Source organism: Protopterus annectens, chromosome 6.part1, assembly GCF_019279795.1.
Source record: "Protopterus annectens isolate FY-2018-M chromosome 6.part1, PAN1.0, whole genome shotgun sequence".
In the NCBI taxonomy this organism is placed as follows: domain Eukaryota; kingdom Metazoa; phylum Chordata; order Ceratodontiformes; family Protopteridae; genus Protopterus; species Protopterus annectens.
In genome coordinates, this window is record NC_056738.1 from 447909159 (window position 1) to 447924315 (window position 15157).

Here is a 15157-nt window from a genome sequence, read left to right on the forward strand (position 1 = left end):
ATTCACCCCAGGGATCATATCAGTAACCCTGCTATACAGGGGTCCAGGAAAGTAAATATTTGTGGAAAGCAATAGCCAGGGAATCATTATGGCTAGGCTTGTATAGGCCCTAGGGCCAATAGCCTAGTATCTAACTATGAACCTATAAGTTTATTGCAAATCACTCAGGGTTGAAGTCAGGACATAATGAGATTTGAGTTTCAGACTTCCTACTCTTCAGAAAATCCATGTTATTACAAACCCTGTTATATCAACTTCCTAACATTCTAAGTGCAATATTTAAAAAGTATCCCTATCTTTGGGCCTTTATCCCCCCATTATTTATAACTTTGTCCATATTTATTGATCTATGAGGTTGAGAGAGATGCTCCTAGCATTTAGCAGCATGCTCTTTCATGTGTGTTTTGTAGACTGTTATATTGGTAGTATGGACTCCGTGACATTTACTACAAAGGCACTATGGGTGAGGCATGGGCCTTTGCCAGAAGCCTGTAGGCCAGCTGAGACAGATGCAGGTCATCTGTAGCAAGGCAGTGCATTCTGTCGATCATATGTTCCCAGGCTGCCAGGCAGTGGATCCCCTGTGATGACACCAGTAAGTGAGCAAAGTGTTACTGACAATCGCTTGTATTGAGCCATCACTCTGGGTGACAGCAGGATGCTGCTTAAGGCTAGGGACATACCTGCATGGGACACATATTCAGCAAGCTGAATCATGTCTGTCTTCCTACAGTACGTGAGGTACATCAGACATCATTCACACTGCCATGGATCAAGCTAGAGTGATACCTGTACCTGTTGTGGGGTGACTTGAGTGCATTTGTGATATGGCAGATTATGGCATTTGACAAACAAGTAGCCATGACGTTCTCCATATCCTGCCTGGTGTGTGGCACATCTGTGTATCTCACAGTGAAGTCTTCCATGAGTAATATGTTGGGTGTATGGTAGGGCCTTAGTGTTTGCAAGACCCTGGTGTGTGGACTATATGTGTGGTCTGTGGTGTGTAGGTTTGTGGAGTTCTCATGCATTTTTGCCTCTGAGGTGTCCTTTGCTTAGGGTTTTGATTTGTTGTGGACCTCCATTTATGTGTGTGTGTGTGTGTGTGTGTGTGTGTGTGTGTGTGTGTGTGTGTGTGTGTGTGTGTGTGTATTTGTAGGTGATGTTTACTGACCTCATACACTGAAGAGCACTTATGTTACTCCAAAACTTGTTCTGGTGTGCACATTCTCCATTTGTCTGGCCAATGGTTCCCCTTATAGGTTCATAGGTTGGTACTGAGCTATCTGCCCGAAGGCATATATTAGCCCAGCCACGTTGTGCGGTATTCACCACCCCTTTAGTAGTTCCCTAGACCCTTGTACTAGCAGCTAGTACCCTTGGCCCCTATCTAGTAGTGCTGTGGTGTGATCCCCAGTGTGAACTTTCTGTTACCCATCCACTCATCAAGGTTCCTCTTGAAGAGTGATAGTGAGGGGCTCTGATTTATGATAGTGAGGGGCTCTGATTTATGTAGATCGGGACCCTTTTCCATAGTAAGGGAAGTCTCTGCGAAGGGAATCTATCCCTCCAGCATGTTCTATTCATTGTTGTGTTGAGGTTTATATCCCTAGAGCATGTAGCTCGAGTAGATTTGGTTTTGCTAAGATGGAGCATTTTCAACAATTCTGGGTTGGACATGGCTCTGTACGTTAGACAGAGATCGCCTCTGAGAAAGTGGTATGCAACAGTCTTAGCTTTTTCAATCGTGCTGCATAGGGCAACTGTTTGAGGCCAGTAATTCTCTTGGTCAGGTACCTCTGTGGTCTCTCCAGCTGCTGGAGATGTCTAGCCAGGTACATTCCAATTGGTGCATTGTACTCAATAATGGGTCTGATGAGGGAAGATTAGAGGGGCACCATTACATCCTTAGATCTTGATGCGAACCCTTTCATGATCAGATGGGTCACATAGAAGGATTTTCTAACCACTTTGGCAACATGGCTATCAAAGGAAAGCTGGCTATCTACTTGGGTCCCAAGATCCTTTATTTCTTCTTCAGATTTCAGGGGATTACCTCCTATGTTGTAGTTTGCGGGCACTCTGTTTTTTCCAAAGGGGATTACTACGCATTTTTTTGCATTTAGCTTGAGACCATGGCTTTGACAACATGCATCAGTCTCATTTAGGCCCTTCTGGAGGATCTCCATGTCAGCCAGAGACTCTATTATAGCACCCAATTTGCAGTCGTCTGCAACTTAGTCAGCCACAGCCCTTCCAAACAGGAGGGGCCCCCGGACAGAGCCCTGAGGCACACCACTCGTTACTGGTCTGGATTCGGACATAGATCCCGCTACTCTTACTTTATGAGATCTGAGAGCCAGTTTGCGATCCATCTTGTGATGTAAGGGTTTATGCCCAGGCTGGTGAGCTTATCAATAATACCCGAATGGAGAATGGTGTCAAATGCTTTAGCAAGGTCAAGGTAAGCCGTGTGTACCTCTTTTCCCTTATCTATAGCCTGAGTAACTGTCTGAAAGAAATCCACCAGGTTCAGGAGGCATGATCTGCCCTTGACGAAGCCTAACTGTGTGGGGTCCAGCGACCTGGAGGTTCAAAATCTCTCCATTTGAGTTCCATAATGATTCGCTCCTTAGCCTTACAGATCAGACTGGTCAGGCTTATTGGTCGGTAGTTCCCAGGGTAAGTTGTGGCCCCACCCTTGTGTAGCAGGAGCACTGTTGCCATGCGCCATTCTCTGGGCACATATCCTGTGGAGAGGCTGAGACTGAATAGGGTATTAAGATGCGGGGTTAATTCCTTTTAGAGCTCATGTATGACACAGCCTGGGACACCATCTGGTCCCATGGAAGCAGTGTTTGTAGCTTTAGATAGAGCCTTGTTAACCAACGTATCGGTAATAATTGGACTTACACAATTCCCTGGAATGGTAATAGGCCCTGTAGGTGGTGAGGGGAGGGGGAGGGGGGGGGGGATTTGCACTGAACCTGTTAGCCAAGATGTTGGCAATGTCAGAAGGGTTAGTGTATTTTGTTCCATTTTGTACTAGCTCAGAACAGACCTGAGCATTGCCATTTAGTAGGTTTTTGATGTAGCCATAAAAGGCCTTATGGTTATCCTTGGCAACTATCTTTTCAAAATTAGCTTTAGTTGACTTGATGAGGACCCTCAATTATGCTGATCAGGGATGATTTTTCTACTTGAGATTTGGCCTTTTTTTGTACAAGTCTCCTTCTTTTATTGTAAAGTTTGCTTCTGGTCAGGGTCCACCAGACTGGTTTCTTCTTGCTTGAGGGAGGAGTCTTGGTTTTATTTGGGATAGCACGGTCCATGCAATCCTGAAGATGCATATAGAGTGCCTTGGTGTAGGATTCCGCATCCTGGATATCATTATCCTTCTGCAAGGGAATAGTGAAGCTTTCCACTTTGGATGCAAGTAGTTTGAAGTTTGCTTTGGAAAGGTTTTTGACTGTTTTTTTGACTGGGGGAGGTGGAGGGGTGAGGATGTCCAGGGTTGTCAGTTTGTGGTCTGATATGACCAAGGAGGGAGTGATAACGGGTGTGGTACAGTGGGCGCCCATATTTGTGATTGATTAAATCCAATAGGTTGTCCCCTCTAGTGGGGGAACATATTAGTTGTTCAAGGGCATTTGAATTTATAAATTCTATGAATCGCTGGGCATAGGAGTTGGAACATTGGTAGTTCGCCCAGTCTATACCAGGGTAGTTGAAATCACCCAAGATTATGGTGTTGGGGAGGACCTTTATATTATGTTTCCCTCTTTGTCCTTCTGTACTCCAGTCACAGGATTTGCCCACAGTGGCTGCTGTTATGTATTTGTATTTCTGATGTGAGCAGGGTAAATGTCGTAACATCACCCACAAGGTTGTGGACTTCACACCTCTTGAGTGTACCTATTTAGCAGGTTGCACATCATTGCACCACACCATATGCTGTGGTCCTTAAATGGTTTGTGTTGCTATATGTTATTATGAGGCTATATGTGGGCCTAGCTGTCATTCCTTCACAGACTGACATCTGGACAGGCCCAAATATGGCAGTCACACAAAGGCCCACACATGGGGACAGGGTGTTTAATAATGTTCTGCCAAACGTAGACAGTTGGGAGAGGTTTTGGTAATGCTTTGTTGCCTATATGGGTATGACATCTGTTCCCTGCACGTCTGCCATTGCTGTTTTGACATGACCCCTTCTTGTTTTGCAACAGTTGAAAGTCAAAATGCAATGTTAGTACAAGCAGAACAGCTATACAATACACTTTGGCTCCTTTCCAGACAAACCCTGTGTCATTTCAGGGGTATGCCAGTGACATGTCAGTGCTGAGACAGAGAGGTGGCAGCCTTTTATAAACTGGCAGTACACTTATCTTCAAGTACTTGCTGTCCTACTAGGTACCATACCTCAACTTTTGAGAGCCATACATCTGGACAAAGCCATGAGCAATTGGGGGACAAAGGCCTAAATATAGGGGCCATTTAAGTGCTGTCCTTACAAACCTAGAAAGGTGATTCAGTAACAGGCTTTGCATTAGCATGCATTCTTCTATAGGGTATGAAGTCTGACACTACAATCTGTCGTCATTTTCTGACCTTGGTCTTGCTTGATTTGCTAATAAATTGCCAGACAACCACTATTTCATGATATACAGACCACAATTATGATGCTAACTTCTGGACATTCTACTATGTCTGTACAGTTGAGAGGTATGGTAGTCACTGTATAGGTTACTCTAAACTGTGTACTGTTGATATGTGTGGCCTCCTGTCCATGACCTGTCCAGCTTTCCTGCAATAAGATATTGACATCTGGACAGTATGTACAAATCCTACCATAGGTGTAGCTGACATGCTGATTAGTTGGCACTGCATTTTTTGGAACATGACCCTGTCAACCTCAGTACTGTACCTAGGCCACTATGATACAACAGCTGGGAGTAAGTGGTGGCCACATCCTGACAGTATTAACCACACATATACATTGACCCCTGCATATTGTGGACATGCAACAAGCTATCCTGTAGATTGGGACAGGCCTGGCAATGTGTGCTCTGCTGCTATTTTCCTATAAACATGCAAGTTACTGCATTTCTATGGGAATATGGGTGTGCTGTCAACTGTACACATTTGCACAGACTGTGCTGATTATTTTCTTTACATTTTGGTTCCATTTAGCATAGTATATTGCCCTGTCTTGGAGACTAGAGGTATATCACAAAAGACCACAGGTCAGATTGTAATGGCATACATTTGAGTTTCAGACTTTTTACTCTTCAGAGCCTTACTGCAACACCTGCTATACCATCTCTGTGTAAAGTCTGTAGGGGGGTATTTCATCATTGTTGCCATTTGTGGGCCTTTGCCAGATATTTCTTAATGGTTTTGTATGGCTGACATGCTGGGTGAGGCTGTGGGGTGAGTATGGGACCCCCACACTGACATCCATGCATGTGACCTATGACCCCCCAGTTAGTTGGCCCCCCACATATACTGCAGTGGGATAGTCACCTTGGGTACTATTGCATAATGTGGTGAAACCTTTATTGGGCAAACATTTCCTGGTATCCCACACAGCTGTCAGTTGTCTGCTGCTATCCCAGTAGGCCAACCCATTCCCTTGTGTGCAAGCAGCGATACCATAGATATGCTACCAGAACATACTACTCTATTCATTTGTTAAGAAGACTGACTTACCTTGTGCTTGCAGGAGTTGTGAGGATGGTGCTTGAGGGCTGCCTATGTCAGATGCACACAGTACACTGCCTATACATGGTAAGGTACAGGTATTGTGATGTGTGTGGCATCCATTTTACTGTTGTGTGCGAATTGGAGAGAGGTGTCAGTCCCTGGGTCCCTACAGTGTCACTGTGTGTGCTATGCATTGCCTCTTTGCCAAAGCCAGGGCATACTGGGCATGCCTCTATCTGCCTACAGGAGCTGGGTCAGTGGGTTCTTCCTCCCTCTGTGCCTGTGGGGACCTTGGCAGTGGAAGAGAGCTGTGTGGTCCTTCCCTGTGCTGCTCCTGCAGGATCATATTGTGTAGCATTGCACATACTATGAACATGTGTGCACATGTGGCTGGAGAGTACTGCAGGGCTGCACCAGATATGTCAAGGCAGCGGAACCATGACTTGATCATCCCGAACACATGCCCTATAATGATCCTGGTTTGTGCTTCTGCCTCATTATGGCATTCATGAGTGTGTGCGCATTTCTGATGGTGTCATCCATGGCTCCAGTGTATAGCCAGCATCCCCTACCAGATGCCATTTGGGATGGTCCCCCCTGGCAAATCCCTGGTACAGGTGTGAGCAATGCCAGATGTGGGAGTCGTGATACCTTCCAGGGCTGCCAGCACACACATTAATGATAATGCCCCTGGGCATTGCACATGACCTGGCAGTTGGAGTGAAAGCCCTTGCAGTTTACGTAGACCCTACCCTGTTCACTGGGTGGTGCTTTGATATGGATGTGCGTGCAGTCTATGATAACCAGAACCTCCAGGTAGCCTGCTACATGGTGGAAGAGGTGCATATTGCTGGTCCTCTCCTCACGGGTGCTGGGGAAGTAAATGTGCTCACCAGCATATGGTAGCATGCTATCCAGGAACTGGTGGAGTACCCTGGATGCAGATGTCTGTGAGACCCCCATGATGTCCCAAGTAGGTCTTTGGAAAGTACCTGTAGCTAGTATTCTTAAGGCTTACACATACCTTGGTATCCACAGGGATGGGTTCCCCTCTGTTGGCTCTGGGTCTGAGGTGAGGATGGCACAGCTCGATGAGTTGCTGAAGTATGTCACTGTCCACCCTGTAGCACTCTATCTCCAGATCATGTAGCCCCTGGTAGGTTACCCTGGGTCTGAACACTCTTCTCCTCCTCCTCAGTCTGGAGTAGTTGTCAGCATTATCCTCCTCGCCACCCCCGGCCTCTAGCACATACTGATGTATCAAAGCAACAGCAGCCCCTAACAAAAAGTTCCACCGAGCGTGTACACTAATGGTGCAGAGATTGTGGGGAAAAAACAGACTGAAAGGTGTTTGCATAGTTTATACTGTTGTACTGCAAATGCTGCCTGTATGATTGGCTGCCTCTGATGCATTCCACCTGCCAGCTATATTATTTGTACTTTATTACTTTTATTCTGCTATTTCCCTTTTTTTCTTTTTCCCCCTTCCTATTTCCACCCCTTTTAAGCCTCGCAGAGCACTGTGCAAACCCACTTCCCAAATGTAAACAGTTCTGCTATTTCCATTTTTTTTCTTTTTTGTTTTAAGACCCGATGTGCACTGCACAAACCTGTTTAGCTAAGGTAAACTCTCTCTTAAACAGAAATGGCCCTCCCCTGGATATAAACACTCTTCATTTCATGGAATAATAAGTAAATATGGCCTCAGACACACCCTTGCTTAGCTGTGCTTGGCTAAGCTCAAATGGAAGCTGCGGAGCTACAATGTGCTTACACCAAGCATGACATATCACCTTTAATGTCAGCTGCTTCTCCTGCTTATACCACTGCCTTATAGATCTTACACGGTTAGGTGCATGCAGACAATGGTCTCCTATTTTGCTATTCAGTAAATTTTGCTCATGTGCATACCCCAACTGCCTTAGTTTCTTGTTACACCACTATACCAGAGCCTTTCTTCATAGCAACAAATGTTGCCAGTTGGTTCTGCATGCTACTCACTATAATGGCAAAATGCAGATTTCACTTAAAATTGTCTTTTCATATTTTTTTTTTATTTTCTGCACTTGCGCCCTGCTACACTATGCTTAAGTGGCTGAAATTGGCCCCAAAAAATTTTTATTTTATTATTTTGCAACTGTTTTCCATTCCAGTGGCCATATTTTTGGACATTGGCAGGCCTAATGGTCATAATACATGCTTTACTTTGACCTGTCATGCCCCTGTTTTGATTTTTGAAAAAATGTATATGGTTAGTAACTGAATACATTCCCGTAACAGGCACTGTTCTGGCACTGATGCCTGACTGCTTACTGAATTGCTAATTCACCTCATTTGCATGGTATTCACCAGAATAGTGCTGGCAGGTTCATGCATGCCCCAGCCTTGTTTACTGAATTGCTCAGCGGCCTTATTCCATAAAGGAGCTGCTACACTATTCTGGCATGGCAAAATGTTTTATTGAATCCAGGGGTAGATTTTCTTTGAAATAGTTCCATGGCTAATAAAACTATATCTGTAACTTTTTATCAGTCAATGTCAATAAGATGTCATCTGCAAACAACTGAATTTTAGAACGTGAATTCTTTATTTTAATAAATTTTATATTGTATTTGATCTAATAAACTTAGCAAAAGGTTCCATAACTAGGGTAAAAAATAAATGTGAAGGAGAACGTTCCTTTTACTACTTGTATGGAATTGAATGTGAAAGTACCTATTTTGACATATGCAAAGTAATCTGTATAGAGAAGATTAATAAGATGCGCAAAGTTAAAAGAAAACCTGTATTCTTCTAGAATTGGCAAAAGATATTTCCAGATATTTCCAGTTGACAGAGTCAAAAGCAGTATTTATATCAGGACTCATTAATGTTAAGTTCTCATTTGTGTTATTTGCATAATCAATTATTGTAATTATTCGTTTAATATTATATGTGTTTCTATCTAAAATAAACCCAGTTTGATCTTCATCAATCATAAAAGATATAACGTGTTTTAGTCTATTAGCAAGAATTGCCATGAATAGCTTATAATCTACATTTAGAAATGAAATGGGTCTGTATGAAGAACATTGAGTAGGATCCTTGTCGGTTTTTAAAATTGTAGAGATAAGAGTATATTCCCAAGAAAGAGTAGCTCGTCTTTAACTATAAAAAAAAACAAAGTAACTTATGTAATATGTATAGGGTATCTTTAGGTAACAGCTTGTAAAGTTCAGGTATAATTTCTCATTACGTGGTACTTTATTAAACTTCAGTTTAGAAATTTGCTTTATTAAACTTCAATTTAGAAATTTGGCTTTGAAGTTCAAACATAGAAATTGGTTTGTCAATTTCTTTTTTTTTTCAATAATCATTTTTATTGTTTTGCCAAACCATTATACATTTCACACACTATTTACATTATGTACAATATTGCTTCCAATGTTTTAGTTCCATTTTGAATTTCCCTATAATACATTAAGAATAAATATCATTTTAACCAAGTACAGGAAATTAAAATCACAAAAAATTAAACATAAAAGCATCTACAATAGACAATTATAAACCAACTCAAGCCAATAATTTGTATTATTTCTACATTTTCTATCTAATCCAAGAATGTGTTGGTACACATACAGAATGTCCTGACGGAAAGTGGATAGGAACCACTACAAAATAATATTAAAGATTTGTTCCCAAATTTTTATGCTGTTTATACTTTTCTTATTATTTCTAATTAACAATTTGTGCACTAATATATGCTTAATCGCTAACAGCCTGAAATTTTGTCACGACACCTGTGCTGGGTTCAACCAATTTGTGGCTATATATAATTTCATTAGTAAACTAATATTCATAATTACAATCTTTTTTGTTTTGTCCAAATTCTCCGGTGGAATATGTAAAATCAGAAATTCCCAGGAGAGTGAGTTTTGGTAACCCATTTTTTGTAGTTGTAACTTTAAAGAATTCCATAATTTATAAATGCACTTGCAACTCCAGAACATGTGTAACAGGTCTGCTGTCTGATCTACACACTGTGGACATTTAGGTGACTTTTTTGAATCAAATTTATGAAGTGTAAGATGGGTATAATATGCATTGTTAAATATTATCAATTGAGTAAAGACCAGTTTTTGAAGTGATACGGATTTTAATGTTAAGTTAAACGCCTCTACTATTTTACTGTCGCCTAGGGATGGCAATTTCTCTCTCCAGTATATGGATAACAGAATATGATTATTATATTTTCTCTTGCCATTTTATACGCTGAGGATATATATTTTCTATCTTGTTGCAATGCTTCCCACAGATGACGTGTAATAACTAGTTCCTATTTTTTATTTCAGAACTGGTAAAATAATTTATGGCCAAATCTTTTAACTGCCTCATTATAATTAAATAAGAGATGGGAAGATTCATCTCTTTTAAGATATCATTTACCGCTACTCCTAGGAAGGTATAAATCCCTTACAGTTAATTCCTTAATAAATGGATATTTCTTTAAGTCTATCAGTTGATTACCAATAGTTATATTAGGATTTCCATCAAACGGTTGAAACATCATCATATATTTTAAAAGGTTCAAGGAGGCAAACAGAGTTTGAGTCGCCACTGCCCATACCTTGATATGTTCCATTAACTCATATTTACTCAATGTTTTTATATTCAAAATGGTACAGCTTTAACATTAATTCTCTTCCCTTTTATATGTTTATAATTTAGCAGTACCCATTTGGGTATCCATTTTCTATTTTCACTATCCAAGTAAGACACCCTTAAAATCCTATTGGCCTGAATCACTGTATAATACATCTCAAAATCTGGTAAATCCAACCCCCTCGTTTTAGGAGCCATCAGTTTTCATAGGATATTCTCGTTTTCTGGGTTCCCACAGAAATTTCCCCAGTACTATCTGAAATTGCTTGAAAAGGATTTCATGATTTTAAGTTGTGCTGCTCTAAAAATATATAGCATTCTGGGGAGAACGCTCATTTTATTATCGCTGCTCTTGCCATCATCGGTAGCTTCAACTTACTCCATCTTTTCAAATCCATTGTTATTCGGTCTCCAGTTGCCTTAATATTGTTGATAAAAATTCTCTATTTTCAGTTGAAAAGTCAATCCCCAAATATTTTATTCTTTCTTCTGTCCTTATTCGTCCTATCAATGGTAGCATTGAAAAAGGTGTAGGTGTCTTTAGAGGAATATTTTGTTTTTTAAAATTTAGTTTGTAATTAGCAATTTTCTCAAAGGTTTGTATTGCTGTTAGTATTTTTCCGTATCTGACACGTGTAGTACTGTATATATTTAAATCATCTGCAAAAGCAGCCATCCTAACCTTTATCCCAAGAAGTACAGGAGAATTATAAAAAACTTTTTGTTTCATATGAAGAAATAAAGGTTCCAAATACAGATTAAACAGTATGGGAGACAATGGGCACCCCTGTCGAGTTCCATTTTTAATTTGAATCCTTTTGGAACATTCATGATTTATATATAAACTAGTGTATGCATTCTTGCATAAATTTCTTAACATAGAAATAAAAAGCTGAGGTATATTGAAATATGATAATGTTAGTTTGTCAATTTCATTTGGTCCTGTTGTAGTCTAGTCTTTTATTTTTTCTAATAAATGTTTTGTTTCCTGTGGATCTATTAGTATATTATTTTGATTAATTTCATTGTAATAATCTCAATTCCTTTAGAAAATTTTCTACTTTTACTTTTCTTTTTTTTTTCTATGTGAATAGATTTCTTTTTTGTGACTAGATTTAATGAGTAATTTTGTTTTGGTGGCTAGATTGCACATAGACTTTGGGTTGATAGAAAATGTTGTTGTGTCTTTCGGCTTTTCCCAGTTAGGGGACACCACAGCGGAACTCCGGTCCACTAATGATTGGCAGTAGATTTTTACATGCCGAGTTGCCGGCCCTGACGCATAAACTTAAACGAAGGTACACCCATTCAGACGTCTCCACACAGAAGACGCTGTAGCTGAGAATCAAATAAGACGTCTTACTGTGAGGCGACAACGCTACTGCAGCATCTCCACGTAATTATCTTAAACTTCTCAAGATTGATTTTGGTTGGATGATTCAAAAATTCCAAGAATTTGTCATTTGGCTTATTGATCTACTCTTTATGTTTATTCTTTTTGTTTTCTATCTTCAACTTATCAAGTTTTCCCTCTATTTCATGTAGATCTTTGTCCAGTTGTCTTTTTGTTTTTCTTTGATAGCCAATGAATTATTCTGCCAAAAAGATATGCTTTTAGAGCATCCCATATATAAATTTCTGAAGTATCTAGTGTATTGTTAATTTCTATAAAGGAGGAGATTTCTTTAAGAAAAGAGACTTTAAATTCTTGTAAACCTGTTATATATGCTGGTATTCTTATTTTAGCATTATTGTTATATCTCGATGATAGTTCAAAAGTGATTGCATTATGATCTGAAAATGGGCAAGTTGCTTCTGTACTAGTTCATTAGATATATAAACTCTGACTATCCTGGATTGTGCACCATGCCCATGAGAATAATGTATAAAGATTAATGAATTTGGCTCTGAAAATTCTTTTATATTTCTAAGATGAAATAATTCAGTAAGTTTCATTAACTTTTTTGCAGATGGCTGAATTTTCCTTTTACTATTTGTATTAGTATCACCTGGTGATAGTATACAGTTAACATCTCCTGCCATAATGATACTGTCTCTTGCATATTGAATTACTCTAATCTAAATGCTGATCAGCTGTCTTGACTCCTATTCCTGGAATCCAGTACACATTAAGAGCTAATCTTCTCATTGCATTTTTAGTAGCAGTACAAAACATAGCTTTATCATCTTGAATATGCCCTCATAACTTCAGGCATAGGTAAGGAATTCTTCCATAAAATTGTCCCTTTTGGTGTTTATGCTGTGAACTCCATAGTACAGTGCAACTCTTAGGATTAAGTCTGTTCATATCTTCTGCTAATGCATGTGTTTCCTATAGAAAGAGAACCTGAAAATGTAAACAGATTTGGATATCTATTTACCTCTCTTGCTCCCATAGTTTAATCCATTAACATTTATAGAAATGCAGTTAAATGTTATTTGTCCTATTCAAAAACCTGTACTCATTTCTCATAGATAATGATCCTCTATAATATAAATAACTGCTTATTATTGCTCATACGAATAGTAAATTCTTAGAGGAGCTCTATGAACAAAATCATCACATTTGTGGACAGTCGTAAAAAGGCAATAAGTAAAATTGTTATAAAATTACTTCTAAAACCCCTCCTACCCCTCATGGAGTATAACACTCCATGCTTGAATAGTCTAACCATCCAAGAAAACCAACTCCTCCGATATTCTGACAAAGAGTGAGAAGAAAGATACCCCCAAACCACTCTACCATAAATATATATAACTCTAATAACATATAAAAGTATAGCTGTATCCTATAAGTCTGTATTAATATAAATAAGTAGAACAGTTGTTTCATTTTTAGACCTACTAAGAAAAAAAATCCTAAATGTATATATCAAATTATAAAAGAGCAACAGACTATTTATTTACTGTTACAAAGATAAATCCCCGGCATTTCTATTTCTTTGGAACCTTCATGTGTTTTCAGTATGCTCTACACTTTATGTATTTTGCCATAAAAATAAAGCTTTCAATTATAAGCTTTCATGCCTCATGATATTAACTTTTCTTTTACTATGCTAGCTTGTATAGCTGTGTATTGTTACAGTGAAATTTGATCTAATGCATATTCAGAAGGCCCTGCCTTTTTATTTAAATTATCTACCCAAAGCTGCCTGTCAAACCAGATCTCCAAGCTAGAACAGTTGTATTCTATCAGTTTGGGTGGGAATTTCAAGTTATCTCACGCCTTTTACCTCAAAAGCTTCACATACTCTAGTGAAAGAAGAAAACTTGAGCTGAAGAGAAGAGCTTCATTTCTAAACACACTGAAGCTCTTTGCATAAATACAGCCCTCCAATAACAATAATGTTCATTGCATACAACCCAAAAGTCGATGTTCCTCTTGCGTAGAGAGGTTTAAGGTTGTTTAATACACTAAAACCTAACAACCATAAAAGACACTTTAACAATTATATGCAGCCCCACGCACACCTCACATTTCATTGTGTCTAGCAAAAGCTATAGCTTATTGTCGAAGACTGTATATTGATTTTCCAGCCATCCTTAGAATGCAATTATTAGTTTTAACAAAGCTTCCTTTTAAATATTACTATGGCAAGCGTTTACTTTGGATAATTTCTATTCATTTTATATTAAAATGATGGTGATGGTATTCTATCTAATACATTGCTTAAGTAATAGAAAGTAACACTGCTACTTTTCCCACAAGCATCAACAAAAACAAGGTAATGCTAAGGATATATACTGTGTTCAAGCCTGTACTAGCAACTATACAAGTTAAACAAATGTGAGTTCAGTTGTGTCATGTTGTCTTTTCTATTTCATATATCAAATATGCAGTAACTTCTCAGCATGTAATTCCATATAGAAACCTGAAACTTGGATCTTAATATAAACACTGAATGTTTTTTTTTTTTAAATATATAACTTATGTGTTGTGTCGGATTCTGGCACCTGATAGACAGCTGACCTTTTCCTTATTCAATTTAGTGAGTGGGACATCAGTGTGCTTCACTACTGAGTTACCTATGAGTATTGTATAGGGCAAACTGTTTTGCCTTGGGGGCTTTTGTTGAGGGGCACACTGTGTAGGTGAGTTATCTGTCTTGTGGTTTATGCTGTGTTGTGGTGGTCGAGCGTATTTCTTCCTTGGAGGCCTCTGTAAAGGTGGGTGTGTGGTTTGTGTTTTTATGTGAGAGCTGTGGTGGTGGGTGTTCTGGAGGGCTATGTGTTCCATGTGGTGTGGTGCAGGTGCTGACCTCTTCTTGACCAGCTATTCTGTATGCTTTTATTAGTTTTACAATGTGCTTTGCTTTCTCAGAAAAAGTAATAATGAGATTTTTTTATATGTTCACAAATAAGCGCTTTATTCAAAGAATGTGTAGTTTCACCCTGTGAAATCAAATGAAAACAGAGATCATGTTGAAAAGAAGAGAGACTGCAAATACATAGAAGCAATATGTATGTGTCTCCTTCTTGAATAAAGACGATACATGCCATCACTTATCTGTGTGTGTGTGTAATAAATATATATATATATATATATATATATATATATATATATATATATATATATATATATATATATATATATAGATATATATATATATAGATATAGATATATATAGATATATATATATATAGATATAGATATATAGATATATATATAGATATAATGTGTGTATAAATATGTGTGTGTATGTATGTGTGTGTGTATATATATATATAAAATATAATATATATATATATTTATAGATATAGATGTATAAAGTGTGTGTGTGTATATATATATATATAGGTATGTGTGTGT